The sequence below is a fragment of the Gorilla gorilla genome, chromosome Y (assembly GCF_029281585.2).
Source record: "Gorilla gorilla gorilla isolate KB3781 chromosome Y, NHGRI_mGorGor1-v2.1_pri, whole genome shotgun sequence".
Lineage (NCBI taxonomy): Eukaryota > Metazoa > Chordata > Mammalia > Primates > Hominidae > Gorilla > Gorilla gorilla.
Genome location: NC_073248.2, coordinates 19,350,157 through 19,370,144, shown reverse-complemented (window position 1 = coordinate 19,370,144; position 19,988 = coordinate 19,350,157). Strand labels below are relative to the sequence as shown.

Below are 19,988 nucleotides of genomic sequence, written 5' to 3'. Positions count from 1 at the left end.
CCACACCTGGACAGTAAGATACACAAGACTAGGGAGATTTGTCTTTTCACTTCATCCTCACAATGCTACAGGTGAATGAAAACACTTCATAACATGAATAACTCACTTCAAAATCAAAGTTGGTAACTTCTCCCTTTAAAATTATTTGTACCCTTACCCTATAAAAATTGATGATTGTGTCAAAATTTTTCAAGAAAATACTTCCTCCTTGCCTATTAGTCTGTCAATTCTAAGAATTATGGACTGCAAAACTTCTGGAACTTGATGTATTTCATTTCTTTAGTTTGTATAATCAGGAAAATTAATTCATTGAGTTATTTCAGTCCAAATATTTTTATCATTCAATGATGTCTTAAAACTTTAAGCAATCCCATCAGAAACTTCATGCTGTTGTTTATGTTTTATATACTTCACTTTCCCCTAAGTATGAGGTTTAAAGTGTTTCCATTCATATTATCAATTAAATCTGATAGGCTGACAGTGGTGGCTCATGCCTATAATCTTAGCACTTCGGGAGTCTGAGGAGGTTGGATCAGGATTTTTAGAACACCCTGGCAAACAAGGTGAAACGCTGTCTGCACTAAAAATACAAAAATTGGCCCAGCTGTGCTGCACACATATCTAATACCAGTTACTCAGGGTGCTGAGGCAGGAGAATAGCTTGGACCCAGAAGGCAGCGGTTGCCATAAGCCAAGACAGAGCCACTGCACCCCAGCTTCGGCGACAAAGCTACACTTCATCTCAAAAAAAATTGATACTATCCCAACCATTCTAGATTATTCCTATTTGTAAGAACATATACTAAACCATTACTTACAACATCCATTGTCAAAATATTCAAGAAAAAATTAACGTGGGTACCTCACAAGAAAAAACACTTCCTTTCCACTATTTAAACTACGAACATTTAAATTCATTATGCTATGGACCTGAGAAACTTAGCTGGTTCGCTTCTGATTTAGGTGAAAAAAAAAGTTTTCATTACCGTTATCCTCTTCACTCACAGAATGCTTCACAGAGAATTTTCCGGATGTCTTAAACTTTAGTATCAGTGACATCTAATTATTTCCTTTGACCTGTACTATTCCTCTAAAAAATAAACATTTTAGGGTGAGGCAGACAGTTTTGTAGTCTTTCTGAAGACTTCTCAAACATTTTAACCTTGTTAGTTTTTAAAGAGAAAAAGCCTAATTAGAAAACTTGAGCAGCTTGCAAGGGTGACATAACACACCCCTAATTTTGAATCTGTGTTCAAAGAAACAAAGGAAAACGTACAACAAACTACACAATTTACTCTCCTATTGAATTTGCTTTAAGCATGTGCGGCTAGCCAATAACACCAGGCATCTTGCAGTACATGTAAAATTTTATTGTGAAAATTTTAAGGTAGATATTACATCTAAACACTTTTCAAATAGCATCAACAAGTATGAAATTACTTTGAAAACAATTCCTTTTCCTTTGAATACCTCAAAAAATTCATGGAGGAAGTTAGTATCTACCTCTCTCCACAAAACCAACATGTTTCTTTTAGTAATATGCAGGTAACGATGCAGAAATAACATTTCAATTTTTGATTTGCAAACAAGGTTTGGTATGCAATAACTATTATTTTGAATGCTTGCTTTAATATCTGCTCGAGTCTCCTTTTTCAGATCGACGCTCCCCACCATCTGCTATAGATGCCACATAACTTGAGCTACCATATGCTTCACGAGGATCAGGGAGCACCCTACCCAGAGAAGGCGGATTCCTTTGGTCTTTTCTGCAAACATGCTCACGATCACAATAATGAAAATCACCACAGCTCCTTGAGTAACTCTCCCAACTTCTGCCATATCTATCTCGTGTATTACTGTATGCATGGCAGGTGCTTCCACCATAAGACATCCGAGGTCCTCGTGCAGGTGGTGCACCATGAGAGGTCCCTGCAGGGTTGATAAAATAATATGTGGGACTACATTTAAACATTTTTACTGCTATCATTAAAGCATGAATTAGTTAAAGTACTATTTGGAAATATCTGCTTTCCTCCGCCTTTGTTGACAGGATATTAATCAAGTCTTCAATAGTCAGAAGGTTTTATTTAAGAGAAGTGTAAGAGTAGTATTTTGCAGCTTAACAAACTTAATTCTAAAGTAAATGCTCAGTCACATTTTCTTAAGGTTAACTGAAGTTCTTACCTTCGTATCATTCCCTAGGCTTTATACTGTTAAGAATACTCAATATTTAAACATGTTGCATATGTCCTTTACAATTTTCCTTAGAATTTCATTAAAATAACAATCTGGTCTATTCAATAAAATTCTGTAATTTACAAATCCATCCTGGACCCTTACCGTATCTCGGAAATGCATCTCTATAAGAACTTCCACTTAGATGTTCAGAATGATCTCTACCAAGGGCCTCACTGTAGCCATCATGATAACTAAATTGAAAAAAAAAAGTCTTTTCAATTTCAGAATGAACCATTTAAGAAATCTATTTGATAAATCCAGATGACATGACAGTACCCATATCCTCTAGAGGAATGTTCATCCCAACTAGAATGACCATAATCACGGTATGCATAGTCTCTAGGTGGTGGAGTATAGTCCCTGGTTTCTCGGGAACTTGGATGATTTCTGCGTGCACAAGTTTAAGCAAGGAATTTTAAATTGTCAACTTCTAGTATCCAAAACATAACTAAATTACAACTTCAACACAATTAAATTGCCAAACATCTAAATAAAATGCCCACAGAGCCCAAATGCCCAAAATGCCCAAATGCCCAAAAAGCACATGAAACAGATACTCATAATCAATGATTCAGGAAATGCATTTCAAATAAAAAAGGAGCTTCCACACTTCACACACACACACTGGAAGGGCAATAAATTTTCAAAAGCAGGAAATAACAAGTGTTTGAGAGGATGTAGCTAATTGGAGCCCTGACACAATGTTAGTTGGAATGAGCAATTGAAGAAATCTATTTGATAAATCCAGAAAAAGTTACAGTATCTATATCTTCTAGAAGAACGTTCATCCTGCCTAGAATGACCATAGTCTCGGTATGCCTAGCCTCTAGTTGGTGGAGCATAATCCCTAGTTTCTCGGGAACTTGGATGATTTCTGTGTGCATAATTTAAGCAACAAATTTTAAATTTTCATCTTCTAGTATCGAATACATGACTAACTTACAACTTTAAATTAAAAGGCCAAACATCTAAACAGATATTTCTCCAAATAAAATCGACAAATGCCCAAAAAGCACAAGGGACAGATACTCATATTCAGTGATTCAGAAAATGCATTTCTTTTTGTTTTATTATACTTTAAGTTCTAGGATACATGTGCATGATGAGTTAATGGGTGCAGAAAATGCATTTCAAATCCAAAATCAGATATCATATTTCACACGCACAGATGAATGGCAATAAATTTTCAAAAGCAGGAAATAACAAGTGTTTGAGAGGATGTAGAAAAATTGGAGCCCTGATACAATGTTAGTTGGAATGAACAATTTAAGAAATCTATTTGACAAATCCAGAAAAAGGTACAGTACCTATATCCTCTAGAATAACTTTCATACTGTCGAGAATGACCATAATCACGGTATGCATGGCCTCTAGATGGTGGAGCATAATCCCTAGTTTCTTGGGAACTTCGATGATTTCTGTATGCATAAGTTTAAGCAACAAATTTTAAATTTTCAACTTCTAGTATCCAATATATGACTAACTTACAACTTAAACAAAATTAAAAGTCCAAACATCTAAATAGATATTTCTCCAAATAAAATGGGCAAATGCCCAAAAAGCACATGGGACAGATACTCATATTCAGTGATTCAGAAAATGCATTTCTTTTTTTTATTATACTTTAAGTTCTAGGGTACATGTGCATGATGAGTAATGGGTGCAGGAAATGCATTCCAAATCCAAAATGAGACATCATATTTCACACACACACACTGGAAGGGCAATAAATTTTCAAAAGCAGGAAATAACAAGTGTTTGAGAGGATGTAGATACATTGGAGCCCTGATACAATGTTAGTTGGAATGAACAATTTAAGAAATCTATTTGACAAATCCAGAAAAAGTTACAGTACCTATATCCTCTAGAGGAATGTTCATCCCGATTAGAATGACCATTATCACGGTATGCATAGCCTCTAGATGGTGGAGCATAATCCCTCGTTCCTTGGCAACTTGGATGATTTCTGTGTGCATAAGTTTAAGCAACAAATTTTAAATTTTCAACTTCTAGTATCCAATACATGACTAACTTACAACTTAAACAAAATTAAAAGGCCAAACATCTAAACAGATATTTCTCCACATAAAATCGACAAATGCCCAAAAAGCACACGGGACAGATACTCATATTCAGTGATTCAGAAAATGCATTTCTTTTTGTTTTATTATACTTTAAGTTCTAGGATACATGTGCATGATGAGTTAATGGGCGCAGAAAATGCATTTCAAATCCAAAATGAGATATCATATTTCAAACACACAGTTGAATGGCAATAAATTTCCAAAAGCAGGAAATAACAAGTGTTTGAGAGGATGTAGACAAATTGGAATGCTGATACAACGCTAGGTTGGAACGGAAAATGATGCAGCTACTATGGAGAAATGTGGCGGTTCCTCAAGAAAACAAACATCGTTATCATAGGACCATGCAATTCCACTCATATACACCCAGAGCTGAATATGCATACTCAAACAAATATTGGTGCGTAGAAATACTGGGGTGGAAACCACCCAGATAAAATAATGGGCTAATAGCTTGTGGAAGGAGTGAAGTGCTGTGATGTAAATGAACCTTCAGGATATCATGCAAAAGGAAAGCTGACAAATACAAAAAGTCATGTACTGTTTGAGCACATTAACATTAAATACCCACAACAGGTAAGTTCAGAGGCAGAACACTGACTGGTGTTTGCTAGCAGCTAAGGAAAAGGACGAAATGGGAGGGACTGCTTAACTGGTAGTAGGAGTTTTAATTTGGAGTGATGAAAATGTTCTGGAACTCAATGGAGGTAGTTGTTGCATGGCACAGAATGTATTAAACACCCCTTAACTGTTCACCTTATAATATTTAATTTTGTTATGTGAATTTCATCACCACAGAAAAAAAAATCAACTGTGTTTTTTAATTTTTCCTTTACCCATCGTTAGTTGCATAACCATCATCTCTTGGTGACATGCGATCATTTCTCCAGGAAGATATTGTCCCTCTGCGTGGAGGAACTCCATAATTCTCTCTTCTTTGTGACATGGGACCTTTAACATTCAAATGATGGAACATTATGTAAAGAACACCAAATCTGAAACGCTATTTTCTCTTCTCTCAAACAACTTTTTAAAATTATTTCTTCTATGACTCCATTCTTTGTTTCCTAAATTACTAGACAGTCATGACACTGTGAATATTTCTTATGGCTTTGGATAATCCCATGGCTCCCACAAGGCCAGTTCTTCTAATGAAGCTGAAGGCAAACATTAATGCTTAGGTAAAAGTTGATATGTAATGGTTAATAACTACTTAGTTATTATTTTCCTTTTCATATAAATTACTGATGACTGTGAGTGACACAGGCAAAACATGTAAAACCATCAAACTCTTCACTGATTTTAAAGTTTACATACATTGTCGTTTCTCAGCCAAAGAAGGTGGATTTTCCAATATCATTCAGTCCATCTCACACACACATAAATACAGCTACCTGTAAATGACTATATGCTAAATGTTTACATAAAAGTTCTTTATCTCTAACTGGTTGGCTCTATCTTCAATGTTGACAAATTAAAATGTATTAGTGAAGATTTTCTAATGATGGTCAAGATTTGCTTTTACTGCCAAGAAAGCAATGCTATGCAAGGGGTCATTACAACATTGTTGCTATTTCAAACTAGAAAGTTTCTCCTTTAATATATTCTTCACTTGCTATTCCTTACAGGTCAGTGTTTCACATATGATACCTTTACTGGCTAATTTTCCAGTGGAAATGAGTTGGCTTGGGTATCCTGAAGCCAATAAATACCTCCCTTCACCGATACTCTACATATGAAACGTAAAATTGAAAATGGCAGTTTTTAACTTCCTCCATATTAGGATGGAGGACTAAGAAAGAATTTTAATTTGCTCTGCTTAAACTTCCTTGCTAAGAACTTTTATTTATTGTCTTATTTTCTTCTGTTCAGTCTGCAGTCTTACAATTCTTCTCAAAAGCATTACCTGCATTCAACCCTACTGCTCACCTCGGGTTGCTTAGTTCTAAATCCTCTCCTCCAATAATTTCAAATCTTACACTAAGGATCTTGTGTTAATGTTTAAACAACCCGGTACAATCTCAATTACTGATTTACATACACCTATATTTCACAGCTCTGCATTTCTGTGATATCCACTTAATTTAAGAATTTTGGACTCCTACGTGTCTACCTTTTGCGCCTGAAATTTATTTTTAAATCATATTTAAGCTCAATGACTCCTTGTCTGCTAAATGCTCTTGTAGTTCTTTTGAATCTTCATGCAAGCAGTGAGTATGCCTTGCACATACGCATTACTGAGGTCTCAGAAGCTGGAGGGCCAGGCTTAGCGGCTCACACTGTGAGTGAGTGTGGAAGGCTGAGGCAGCTGGACCGCTTGAGCCCCGGGCTTTAACATCAGTTTTGACAATGTAGTCAGATCCTCTCTCTACAAAAACATAGGAAAAAAATGTAGCTAGGTGTGTTGCTGCATGCCTGTAGTTGCAGAAACTCGGGAGGCTGAAACAGCAGAATTGCTTGAGCCCAGGAATTTGAGGCTATAGTAAGCCGTCATCTCACAAATTTGAGGCTACAGTAAGTCGTCATCTCACATAGTGTACTCTCACCTAGTAAGAGCAAGACTCCAACCCAGCAAAGTCACCGAACAAGCAATTTTTAGAATGGGACACCATGGGACTTAGGAAATGGAAGAATTAATTAGATCAAGAAGACTACCATCAAAGAATACTGCTAGGAACTTTTAGAAAAATTAAGGGGAATTTTCTAGCAAACACAGGATTAAAAGGAATGTTGGCCTCACTCTAATCACTTCTTTGATCTGCAATGAGAAGCTCAAGTATTTCTTCAACATAAATCTGAAATGTACCTAGTGAGATAGAAACTATAATAAAAGCTATCAATCAGTAATTATGCTCACATATGTGTCACTTCCCTTTTGTTCAATGAACTTAAAGCTAAGCATTCAGGTAAAACAGCTCATTTTTAGTCATACAAAAACTACGGTCTTTCTGTCAGGTAGCATTTACCTTGGCTTCCCATCCATCTACTGCTTCTTGCCACAGCAGAAGGAGCAGATTTTTTCGGAGGAGGACCTCCACTTCTTGAAGATGGACCCCTTTTAACTGGAATGAGTCCCCTAGAATAACTCATCTTGAGATCAGGAGTGTATCCACCATCATCTGTATTTCAAACAAAATCTTTTTAGTTAACTAACATCACTGTTTCTTAAATGGCTAAGTTTTAGTTGTTTACAAATATTTTCTACATTTTATAACAAATTCACATTTTGTCTAAACTAATAAAATTAGCATTCCTACATGGTATTAGTACACTTCAAGCAATACAAGTTCATTTAGAAAATCTAGAAAGAAACGCAAGTATCATAATATATCGGTATGAAGGAGAGGTAAGGAAAAATGGGGAATGAACGGGGGCAGAAATCTATCACTAAAATATCTAACAATAAAATGCATAAAAATATTAAAAGAAAAATGATAAATGACTGTTTATATCATTCTGTAATGAAAAATTTTCAAAGCACATCATAAAGATAAACTAATTTCCATTCAAAGAAACTCAAATATTTCCAGTACCAAGAAGTCACATATCAGGAAAATACATTGTCTCTAAAATTTGTTAACACAATATAGAATTCTTAAAATTCCCTTATGAGACACTGATTCTCAGATTATGCTGAGATTTAACAGTCTTTAAGAATTGCATATTCAGTAATATAAACATATTTTTATACATCTACAAAAATGTAGATATATGCCAATTGCCGGGTGGTGTTACAGGTTAGAATTTATATATACATTCTCATCCGTGGCAGAGTATAATTGAACCTCACCCTCAAGATCAGTGGAGATAAAATAGCCATGAAGCTATTCATCTTAAAATGGAGTAAACACTGCAATTTCAACTTGAAAAAAATCTCCAATTAAGTACACGTCTGACTATTAAAACTCCAAGTTAATTGTTAGAGTTTTGAAGGTTGGTCAAGAGCAAATACCAGTTAACCAACAGGTTTATTTATTTATTTATTCAGATGGACTCTTGCCCTATCACGCAGGCTGGAGTGCCATGGCATAACCTTGGCTCACCGCAGCTTTTGCCTCCCAGGTTCCTGTGATTCTCCTGCCTCAGCCTCCTCAGTAGCTGGGATTACAGGTGCATGCCACCACACCCAGGCAAATTGTTTTGTATCTTTAGGAGAGACAGGGTTTCACCATGTTGGCCAGGCTGGTCTGGAACTCCTGACCTCGTGGTCCACCTGCCCTGTACTCCCCAGGTGCTGAGGTGACAGGCGTGAGCCACCTCGCACAGCCCATCCAATAGTTTTTTCTTTTTCCTTTTTTTAAATATATGGTTTGTTTTTCTTTTATATGTACAGACGGACCCCTCATTTCTATTAAGTAAGTCACTCATAAATATCATTTTCAGTGACTCAGCCTCCAGCAAAGAAAGATTCTTACATATCTGTGAAGCAGTGGTTTTTAGACCTTTCCAGAGTCACAGACTCTTTTCAGAAATTAAAGTTCTACATTTCTTAATTTGAAAATGCTTTATGGCAGGCCAATGTACAAACTTTCTGTATCAGAATTACAAAGCAATACATTTGCACAGATGTTTCCACATGTAGACACAAGAAAACAAATAGTGTAAAATCAATCTTCAGTATTGAGTTACTTTTTCCTGTTGGAAAATTTTAAATATGACATTGCAGTTTGATAATACAACTGACATGAAGTTCTGGGCCCTAAAGTAGAAAACTCTAAGGTATAATGAATATAAATGAGTTCTGCAGAAACCCGGTTGAGTACAGGCAATCAGCATTCATAAACACAACTCAGTTTCAAATGTGTGTTACTTCAATGCAAACTTATTATAATTTTAAAACAAATTTTAGATATTAGTTCAATCATTCTTATAATACACCTCTAGTACTTAGAAATAAGTTTGCTTATTATCAATAAGCTAATTTTCTCTTCATACAGGAAATAAAAAAATTGAGAAATTTCGATATCTTCAAACTTATTTTCTTTCAGTCCTATGCTTCCATCTTTATATTTTAAAACATTACCCAGGTGTCCTTCATGTGAGGGAAGCCACCCTCTTGTTCCTCCACTGCTTCCTCTTGCAGATCTCAGACTTCCTGAAGGGCTTCTGTTTCTCGAAGAAGCTGGTGGTCTCCGCCTACCATCACTTTGAAAAGATGGTTTCTTGGCTTGTTCTACTTTTATTGCTTTTCCATCCAAAGACTAGAAGTATTAAGGGTACTATCAATAACACTGGCACATTTAACGTAAGCACATTTTACAAACAGTTTTACATCAACTCTAGTTCAATTCGAGGTATTTTCTCCCAAAAGGAAACTTTGTTTTCTCCTAAAATGAACACATCTTTCGCAATGCCAAATTTGAGATAGTTACTGAGCACATGCCTTCCATTAAGGGACCAAACACAAATTCTATTATTCAAATTCCTTGAATAATAGCAATCTGCTATTATTCAATAGCAATAATGCTAGCAATGAGTAAGGTTCCATCAGTGTAGGACCCTCTGATGCAGGCACGGGATATCATCTTCTGGTGTGCCATTTGCTAAGACCATTGGAAAAGCACAGTACTAGGGTGAGAGTGACCTGATTTTCCAGGTGTCCCTTTCTTTGACTAGGAAAAGGAATTCCCTGACCCCTTTTGCTTCCCGGGTGAGGTGATGCCTCACCTTGCTTCAGGTCACAATTGATGCACTGCACCCACTGTCCTGCCCCACTTCCCAGCACTCCCAGTGAGATGAACCTGGTACCTCAGTTGGAAATGGAGAAGTCACCCATCTTCTTCCTTCAGGTTTTGAGCTGATCACTATCCCTAGGATACAATCAAAAAACATTATTTGAATAAATATTAAAACTGTAAACCTTCTTTTAATATGTCAGCTTGTTTGATGGTGATGCCATAAACTAATTCCATAAAAAAAAAATCCTGACCTATATGCACAATGCACATGTGCGTATGTGTTTCAGTGGTCCATATGCATCTATGAAAAAAAAAAAACCTTTAAAGTACTTATTTTCCTATTTACTTACTTCCAAGGCTCTAGAACATATATCAGAGTAATTATTTAACAAACGGTTACCAATTAGTAAATACTCTTCATTTCTTTAAAAACAAAGGTGTATTATGTCTTCTTAAAAAAATGACAATTTAGACTTTCAGAAATATTTAGTAAATAGTGGTTCTGCAATCATTGTAAAATGTACCCATCAAATTCAGGTTTAAATTTAAGTAATCTATAAAGCTTAACTCCCTTAGTGAAAAAGCTGTTACAGGTAATAATAGTGATAGTAACAGTAATAATAATAAAACAGTGCCAGCACTTTGAAAAATTAGGTCAGTCACAGATTTCAATAAATATTCCTCTTTCACTACAAATTTTAGCTGAACAACTTTGTTTCTACAAATAATGCCAGCTTCTGTGCACAACTTAATGTCTGTCAATGCCTCAATTTCACACTCTCTGCATTGTTCCAAGAATGTGTCTAAACAGCAGAGCTCTCCCTTAGTATATTAAGCAAACAACATTAAACTTGCCTTTTCCTTTTAGGTGTTCAATGGCATTTTATTAACCTCAGAGAAAAAGCAAGCCCTATATGGCTAGGAGTTCTGCCTCATGGAAAAGGCCCTAGCATCAGCAACAGAGCCTACATCTCAGGCGCTAAGTTGGAACTAAGGAAACGGTGTAAATTTGGATAATTACCATGTTGCTGCTACTTGCTAATGTTCTGAAACAAATTTTTGATTGAAATGAAAAAGATTTTCCACTGTAGAAATTCACCTCCTTTTGGATTTATCTGAACATTTTCAGAAATTGTTCCTATTACATCAGTTTCCTCATTCATTGATTTTTATTTTCTCTTATTCTCTAATATGCATTTTTTGTGAATGCATACTTTTATTATGTTGGCAAAGAACTAATAATTCTGATTAAAGCTGTCCACTATGCAAACTTCTATCAAATAATTTTTTTAAAAGTAGGAGATACTTGAATATTGGTTCTACTGAACAACTTTAGCAAAATTGAAAATCCTGTAACCCCAGCTATAATCCTTGCAAACTTTGTTTCCATTTGACTCACTTATTGTAATATCCCAGGATCATTCATGACTATATTATGACTAGGATCATTCACGACTGTATTATGGATACACATTGTGCTTTCTGAATGCACAATGTGTATCCATAATATAGTGTGCCAATGCACCTGTATGCATGTGTATTATTTATGCCTTTCACTTGTGTGAAAGATTAGCTCCATTCCCAAATACCATTCATTGAGATTTCTCCCTTGGTACCTCCAAAACAGAGGCTGACTAGGGTTTTATTTTTTCACATTCATGTTTTACAAAAATATTGAAAAAGTAATTGGAAGGAAAAGCAGCAGAGAAATAGAAAACATATCATTTAGTTTCTAATCATTGATTAACTGAACTGACCTTACTTTACTAATGTTTACCCTAAGTTGAATCAATAGAACTTATGTACACTTTTTCAAATCCTTCTGCTTACGGAAACCAAACTTGGACTTAAGAAACCTTCAAAATATAACATCAAAGAGTTCTAAATGTGAGCTTTTAAAAATAATTTTCTCGAGAGATGTTTCAACACTGTTAACTTCTCAAAGGTGCCTGAGACGCAAGATTTTAGGATATTTAGCAGCATTTCTAACCTCTCAGCAATAGATGCTAGTAACAACCTTACCAATTCTACTTTGAGTCACAAACTAGGGTTAGGGTGAAATCTAAAGTAAAATCTGAAGACCTATAAAAACCCAAGAAAATCATTGGGTTTTACGTCTATGAGCTCATCCTCTATAATTTTCCCCCTTCTACAGTCTGCTGCAGCCACAGGTAGCTGACTTTTTAAAAACAATTTATACAGCCTTCCACCAGGAATCATTCTACTTATTGATCTTGCTGTATGCTTATATTATTTTCTTATTATTTTCTTTAGATAATTATTTGAAAGTCACTTTGTAAGCCACTTATTGTATGTTTGTTTTACAAAACCAAAATGTACTTTATAACAGAGAATCTTACCTCATACATTTTATACAAAATTGATAATTTCACTTAATAGAAAAACAAAAACTTTATAACATGACCACTAAAACAAAAACCTAACACCAGGGATTGCAAATTGGAAATGTAACATTCACTTTAAGTATTTTAAACAAGAGACAAAACATAAACCTCATAAATAACAATAAACTCTGAAATTAGAAAACACTCAGTGCTTCGTAGATAAAAATAAAAGTAAAACGGCAGGGATGGCAGTTTCAAACCATCCCAAAAAAAAAAAAAAGTTTCAAACCATCAAAAATGGTCTGGACCCTGAAAATCAATAGTTTATATAAACCAAGTAAACATTTAATCCAGAAAGACAATTGTAAAATGGAAAAGTTTTTTTTTTTTCTTTAAGGATTGTCATATCACCTCCTAGGCACAGATGAAGTTTTCAGAATTTAAATCCACATTGTCAAAATGAGGACTTGATTCCTGCTTCTCAAAAAAGCAAAGAAACCCTTATGTGTGAAATTATTGTGTTTTTTTTCCAGTCTTTCTAGAGGATATATGAAAATTTGATAAAATAAACATTTATTTCTCCTTTGCCTAACTCAGAAGTCACTCTCGGTCAGAAATGCCAGGAATTGGTCACGAACGTTTAAGTTGCTGAGTACAAAAAATACAGTTATCTTTTACACTAGGCAAAGGATAAACAGGAGCAAAAGTTGGAGAGATTTGTATTTGCAAAATTCTGAATATTCAAAAGCAGTTTAATATACTGAAGCACTTAGAAAATCATGTATATGCTTATGACAGGAACATTCTTAAAAAATGTAAAACAATATACTTTAGCTCTCAAGTTTATCTATAGCTTCAGAGTCAGAAGAAAGTGAATGTTAGGAAAGAATTATAAACAACCCCCCTAAGAGTTAAAGGAGAGTGTTAATACATACCCTGTATTTAAAGGTGATAGTTTTCATATTGCTCTTATTCAAATTGCTAATGGAATGTAAGCTGAGCTTTTAATAACTAATATGTTGCATTTCAGAAATAGCAAAAAGCATTCGGAGTTAGCACGTTATGACATTTCAAATACAGAGGTAACATTCAGTGTTAGCACATTATGGCATTTCAAATATAGTTTTCTGAAAACCAAAAACACAAAAACAAACGGAAAGTTTTGAACAATGTAAACTAAATGCAGGAATTAAATGTGTCCCAGATTTTATAGACAAAGAACTTAAAACAACAGTTTTAAGTAATGCTAAAGAGAAATGATGGACAAATGATGAAAGAATAACCTGAGAGCATCAGTGAGACAAATTATAAAAGAACCCATAAAAATGGGAAAACTACTGAAGATATTAAAGGGATTTAACTGCAGATTTGAGCAAGTAAATATTCACTCAATCTGAAGGAATAAAAACTGAAATAACCCAGTCTGAGAAGTACAATTTAAAGAAAGTGAAAAAAAAAAAAAACAAAACTGAAGAGTAAATAGAACACCATGCGTTATACTGGTACGTGCATTATGAGCATCATATAAATGAAGAAAAACAGAAGCCAAAAACTTTTAAGGCGAAAATGACTGAACATTTACTGAACTTAAAAATCACAATCTGAAAGATGAAAGAGGACAAAAATCTTCAACCACAATATAGTCAGTGATAGCCATATCAGAAAACATTATAGGCAATCAAGAGCCAATACAAAGAAAATTATAGAAGCAGAAAGGGAATAGCAACTTGCTATGTACAAGAAGGTCTCAATTAAAATAAACACATGATTGTTCAGCTGAATCCATGGAGTCAGAAGGTGGTGGGATAACCAAGTTTTAAGAAAAATGCTATGAAACCTGAAATATATAACTGGTAAAATGAAACTAAGAAAACATATATAGATAAAGAAAAGCTAAAGGAAATTGTGACTTAAGCTTCTCTATAACAAAATGCTATTGCTCTTTCAACCCTGGAAAACTTAACTGCTAACGAACCATCTGTGTGCACAGATAAAATCAGAGAAAGTAATATAAATTGAGAAGGATGGAAAACTACAAGAGCAGCATATTTTTATACTGCTGACCTTAAACATTAAATTATTCACACAAGTTAGTATTCTTCATAGTAGGCTATTTTACTTTTTCAATAATAATTGAAATCCCAAGTACACCTAATAGTAATATGAAAAATACAACAGCAGTTTTTAAAAATTATCCAGATTTTTTAAATGAGCAAAAAAGAAATTGAGGATCAAGCAAGAGAAAGAGCATATAGAAAACATGTAAGTCAATGTCAGAGTACGTAATATTTTACTTGTAAGAACTGTAAATGTGAGCTCTTGCTTAAAAAGGCACACACTGTTGCAAGTGTACCCTTAAACGAAGGAGTCACTTTTGTGACTTCTATGCAAGGCATACTTTAGGTGCAAAGACAAATAGGTCAAAGTAAAATAATACTAGATTCTGGGAAAGTTCTGCAATGCACAAGGGATCACTGTATATCCGTCTCTTCAACTATACAATGGGTGCAGTGGCAGGATTAGTATGATGCAATTACTATAGAATTCCGAGTCTACCTGAAGGTTTACAGCTTCCAAAAAAAGATTTGTAAAGTAAATAAAAATTAAATTTTATCAATTTTGTAGCACAGATCAACAGCAGCTACTTATTCTTTAATCACCACCACTGTGGGATGCTGCCTTGCAAATATTTCTGGAGCAGCTTACAAGAGCCATGGCAAACAGAAAGGACCCTGTCCTCCAAATCTCAGGAGGACTCATTTGCCGATTGCTGCTTCTGCTTATGGAGGTCCCGACAGAGGTGAATAGTCATTATTATATTCCCCAAATATTATGCAGGCTCTTTGTCCCTCTGTGCAACCAACTTTCAGTAGATTTAAAAAGTGAAAATATTTTTTCCTGATTGTTCTTCTTTTGCTCTTAAGACATTTGTAGACTAAAACATTCAAAATTAATCATATATATATATATACACACACAAACACACACACATATATATATATATATAATGAATTGTGGTTTTAATGATATGTGCCCCAAAACAATGTGCCTCAAAAGAGACCCAAGACGAAGCTCAGTACAGCTGATTTACAGGAGAGAAAGAGCCTTTTTAATGAGTAAACAAAACTCTACCAACCCATAGAAGTAGAAAATCTTATTTTCAATGTTACAGCACTTTAAAATTTAAATGCTCTTTTTCAGCACCAGCAAAATCACAAACCACAGAGTGAAACAGAGAAGTATGGCTCATTTTAATAACAACTACAAAATAATTACGAGAAAATAAGCTTTTTTTGACAGCCCAAATGGCAGCCTTACTAAAATATAATATTTAAAATTAAGCTACATAATAAGCTAATAGAATGAACAAAAGAAGCACAAACAATTACGGACAAAAATTATTAATCAAAAGAGTAAAATTATTTTAAAACCTAAAAAAGTCTAGAGATAAACCACAGAGTGAAGCAGAGAAGTATGGCTCATTTTAAGACGTAAAAAAAAACTATGGTCTGAAACTTTTTTTAGACAGCCCAAATGGTGATCTTACAGAAACACAACATTTAAAATTAAGTTTCACAGTAAGCTAATAGAAGAAACAAAAGAACCACAAAAATTATGAACAAAAATTAATAAAAAAGTAAAATTATTTTGAAACCTAAAAAAGCCTAGGGATAAAAAGAAAAAAATATTCACTACAGATATTTAAAAGCAGACTTGAGCTGGGGGAAGAACAAACTATCAGCAAACCAAAGAAAGGGTGTTGACATAATTAAGTTAGGAAATGATAGAAAAAGTATAAAGCAATGGGAATAAAGCCTAAAATGCCATGGAACGCTATCAAGAAGCCATATTACGCATACTGGAAGTTCAAAGGATGAGAAAAAGAATCGGGAAGACTATTTAGAAACAATAATGTTAAAGAATGTCAAAGGCAACAAACTCCAAGTAAGAGAAACTCAAATAAACAAACTCAAATTATATGATAATTAAACTCTTCAAAAGAAAGACAGAGAAAATCCTGAAAGCAACAAAAGAAGTGGTTAGTTATGTTACTGGCTAGTAACCCTCAAAAATAATTAGCAGATATCTTATCTGAAAACTCAGAGGACAGAAAGCAATAGATTAACATATTCCAAATGATGTGAGAAAAAACTTTTGAACAGAAATCTTATGTTCAAAATATTGTCCCTTATAAGTGAGGGAGAAATTATGACGTTTCCAGATAAAAGCTGGGACATTTTACCAGTAGACTATCTTTTTAAAAAATGCCTTATGGGATACTTCACGGTAAAATGAACAGATAATAAAGAGCAGTATGAATGAATATGTATTAAGGTAAAGATAAATATATAAGCTATTATAAAACATAAAGAATAACAGTGTACACCTCCACAATGTGTTTCCCATGCAATTTAAAACACAAATATATTTAACAAAAATACTATCACTAACTTGCGTTTTTGACATACAATGCATAAAGGTATCAGTTTGAGAACTCAATAAGGAAATCATGGGGGTGCAGTTATACAGGGTTAAGGGATTCGTGTGTTATTGAAAGTCAGCTAGTATAACTTTAAAAGTGGAATACCTTTAGAATATTCAATGTAATCACAGTATCAATGACAATTAAAAAAGAAAAAGAGTAACAGACAGGTAGAAAGCTTTCTGTACTACACCAGAGAGTAAGAGATGTGGATTTAGCTACTCTCACTTGAGGCTACTAAGCCAGTTATCATGCACCATGAGACAAAGCCCAAGCTTTCCCACCAGGGCGTAAGTGTGGAGAGCCTAAAGCCCATAGCATAGCAGGTATTTCAAACAATTTTCACTACATCAGTGGTGATGAAATAGAATAGGCTCATCCATACGCAGAACCTGGTAAAGAACTGGAGGCAGAAAGAAGTGGCTATGTGGAGACGCAAACGGAACAAATTTGGCACAGCAACTGCTCCAATCCTGTGTCTTTCTTCCTGGCTTTCCAGGAGTTTGAGGTTGAAACTATTGTTGACAAAAGATGAGACAAAAATGGAAAGACAGAGGCCAGGCACAGTGGCTCATGCCTGTAATCCCAGCACTTTGCAAGGCTGAGGCGGGCAGATTACGAGTTCAGGAGATGGAGACCATTCTGGCTAATACAGTGAAAACCTCTTTCTGCTAAAAATCATAAAGTTAGCCAGGCGTGGTGGCAGGCCCCTGTAATCTCAGCTACCCGGGAGGCTGAGGCAGGAGAATCGCATGAACCCAGGAGGTGGAGGTTGCAGTGAGCCGAGATTGTGCAGTTGTGCCACTGTACTCCTGCCTGGGTGATAGCTCAAGACTTTGTCTAAAAAAAAAAACAAAACAAAACAAAACAAAACAAAACAAACAAACAAACAAAAAAATTTTGGTGTTGGAAAGGTTAAGAAGAAACAATATGACACTTGGGAACCAGAGCAGTACTGGTCAAAAATGTATACATGACTTTAACAGATGACAGACTGAAAAACAGAAAAAGTAAAAAAGTGGCATGGACCAGAACAACGAGAACTTTTTCAAACAATACCAGAAGATGAACTTCTATGTCTATCAAGCCCAACTTTTCTAAGAATACTCCTAAAACGCTAGTGTCTGGCCAACACCACAAATTCAAAAGCAGCCAGTTGCGTTCTGCCAGCCAGAATGTTAGCAGTAATCCAGGGTCACCTCTGTCCGACCCAAAGAATATGGAGCTACTGTGTTCAACTATCAAGAAAGACACTTGCCCCTTACAACCCTTTTAACAACAAGAACACAGTGAGTAGCATTCAGGAACTCTAGAATCTGGACCCTATTGCAGCAGATCAGCAGGATACAGTGGTCTTCAAGGAGGAGGAAGGGAAGATCATCAGGGCTTTATCAGATCCCAGGGCAGGACAGTGTGGAATAGAGAGCAAGACCCAGATTCACCCACTATTTTCTCAGAGGTCTGGCTCAGTTATGGCTTCCATGGCTGCAGACTCAGCTACCAAAAAAGGTATAGTGGTATTAATGGGCCAATCGGCAGCCAATGGAAAAACAGATGTGCATACATTAGTTGCAAGAGTGAAAGTTGGGCAAAGAAATGTTACTGACAGTGTCAGAGACCAGCTTTTTATCCAGAAGATGTACCTCATCATAGGCCTAGCAGAAAGTGCCAGCACATACCGTGATATTGCAGTGACGAAAGAGGACAGATTCACCCAGATGTTGCTATAAACCAGATGGACATAAAAAATGTACTGAATATAGAAATAATTAAAGAAATGGTTAGTGCTCTGAATAGGGCTGCTGTGGGTGGCAGCAAGCTTGTGCTGTTCAGTGCAGCTGGAAGTGTCTTTTGCTGTGGTCTCGATTTGGGGTACTTTCTGAAGTATTTAAGGAAGGACAGAAACAGAACAAGCCTTGAGATGGTGAACACCATCAAGAACTTTGTGAATACTTTCAATCAATTTTAAAAGCCTATTTTTGTATCAGTCAGTGGCCCATCCTTTGGAATAGGTGCATCCACACTGCCTCTTTGTGATTTCTTCTGAGCTAGTGAAAAGCCTTGGTTTCAAACCCCTTATATGACATCTGGACAGAGTCCAGATGGCTGTTGTGTTACTTTAGTTCCTACTTGAACTTTGCATCATCCAGCCTCCTTAATTATTGTGGCCATCTGACATTACTTCATCCCTTGATTGATCCAAGGCCAAGGTCTCAGGCCAAGCTGTCACTTCAGCTCCTTCTTGGTCCAGGGCCAAGTTCCAATGCTGAGCCTTGTAGCTTCTACAAATCATCACTTCAGCTCCAGACGAACCCAAGGCCAAGTTTCAGGGCCAAGCCGAATAATGTCTACTCCAAGAACACTAAGCACATTTCTTTACTTCTCTGCCCTTAGAAACCATAATGCACAGCCTCATAGTAGGTAAACCACTCACATGCCACCCCCACTGTGAAGAGTTTTTTACTTTCACTTATAAAAGTTTTGATTCAGCCTTTTTGCACCCATCCTCCTTAATTTTCTTGGCCATGAGACAAGGAACTCTGTGTGATACCTCACAATTAGAGATTTCTAGATTGTAGTGCACTAATGAGACTGCAATGATTGAAGTCTGGGAATTGAGCTCTGGGATGCATCAGCCTTGCGAGACCAACTGACACACTCTCCCCACACTGTGATACACACCCTTGGGGTCAGTCAACCATATAGTGGTCACCAATGGGGTCTGAAAAGGGGCAAGGCAGATTTATACAGCCTAGAAACCTGAGGGACACCATCAAGCAGCCGTACATATGCATTTTGGAAGTTCCAAGGAAGAGACAAAAAATCATGGATACTATTTAACAACACAGTCATAAAGAATGCAACAATTTAAGACAGTAAGTAAGCACCCAAGGAGCTCAACAGACTCCAAGTAACAAAAACTCAAAGAAGCAAACACAAACTTACCTGATAATTAAACTGTCTAAAATAAATACAAAGAGAATCTTGAGGATTTTCAAGGGAAGCAGGGGAAGTAGCTAGTCATGTAAAAGGGACCCTAAAAATAACCAGTGGATCGCTTATCTGAATAACCACTGAAAAGCAGTAGACTTCTTATCGGAAAACTAAAACGATAGAAAGCAGTAGCCTAATATATTCCAAGTGATGTCAGAAAAAACTG

General features: G+C 35.7%; 2 pseudogenes; both read right to left on the bottom strand.

Moving 5' to 3' along the window:
* Positions 1 to 19,988, bottom strand: part of LOC129530205 (centriole and centriolar satellite protein OFD1-like) — an 812,440-nt pseudogene that overhangs the window by 662,698 nt on the left and 129,754 nt on the right.
* On the bottom strand, positions 1,447 to 7,427 carry LOC129530245 (RNA-binding motif protein, Y chromosome, family 1 member F/J-like; annotated as a pseudogene).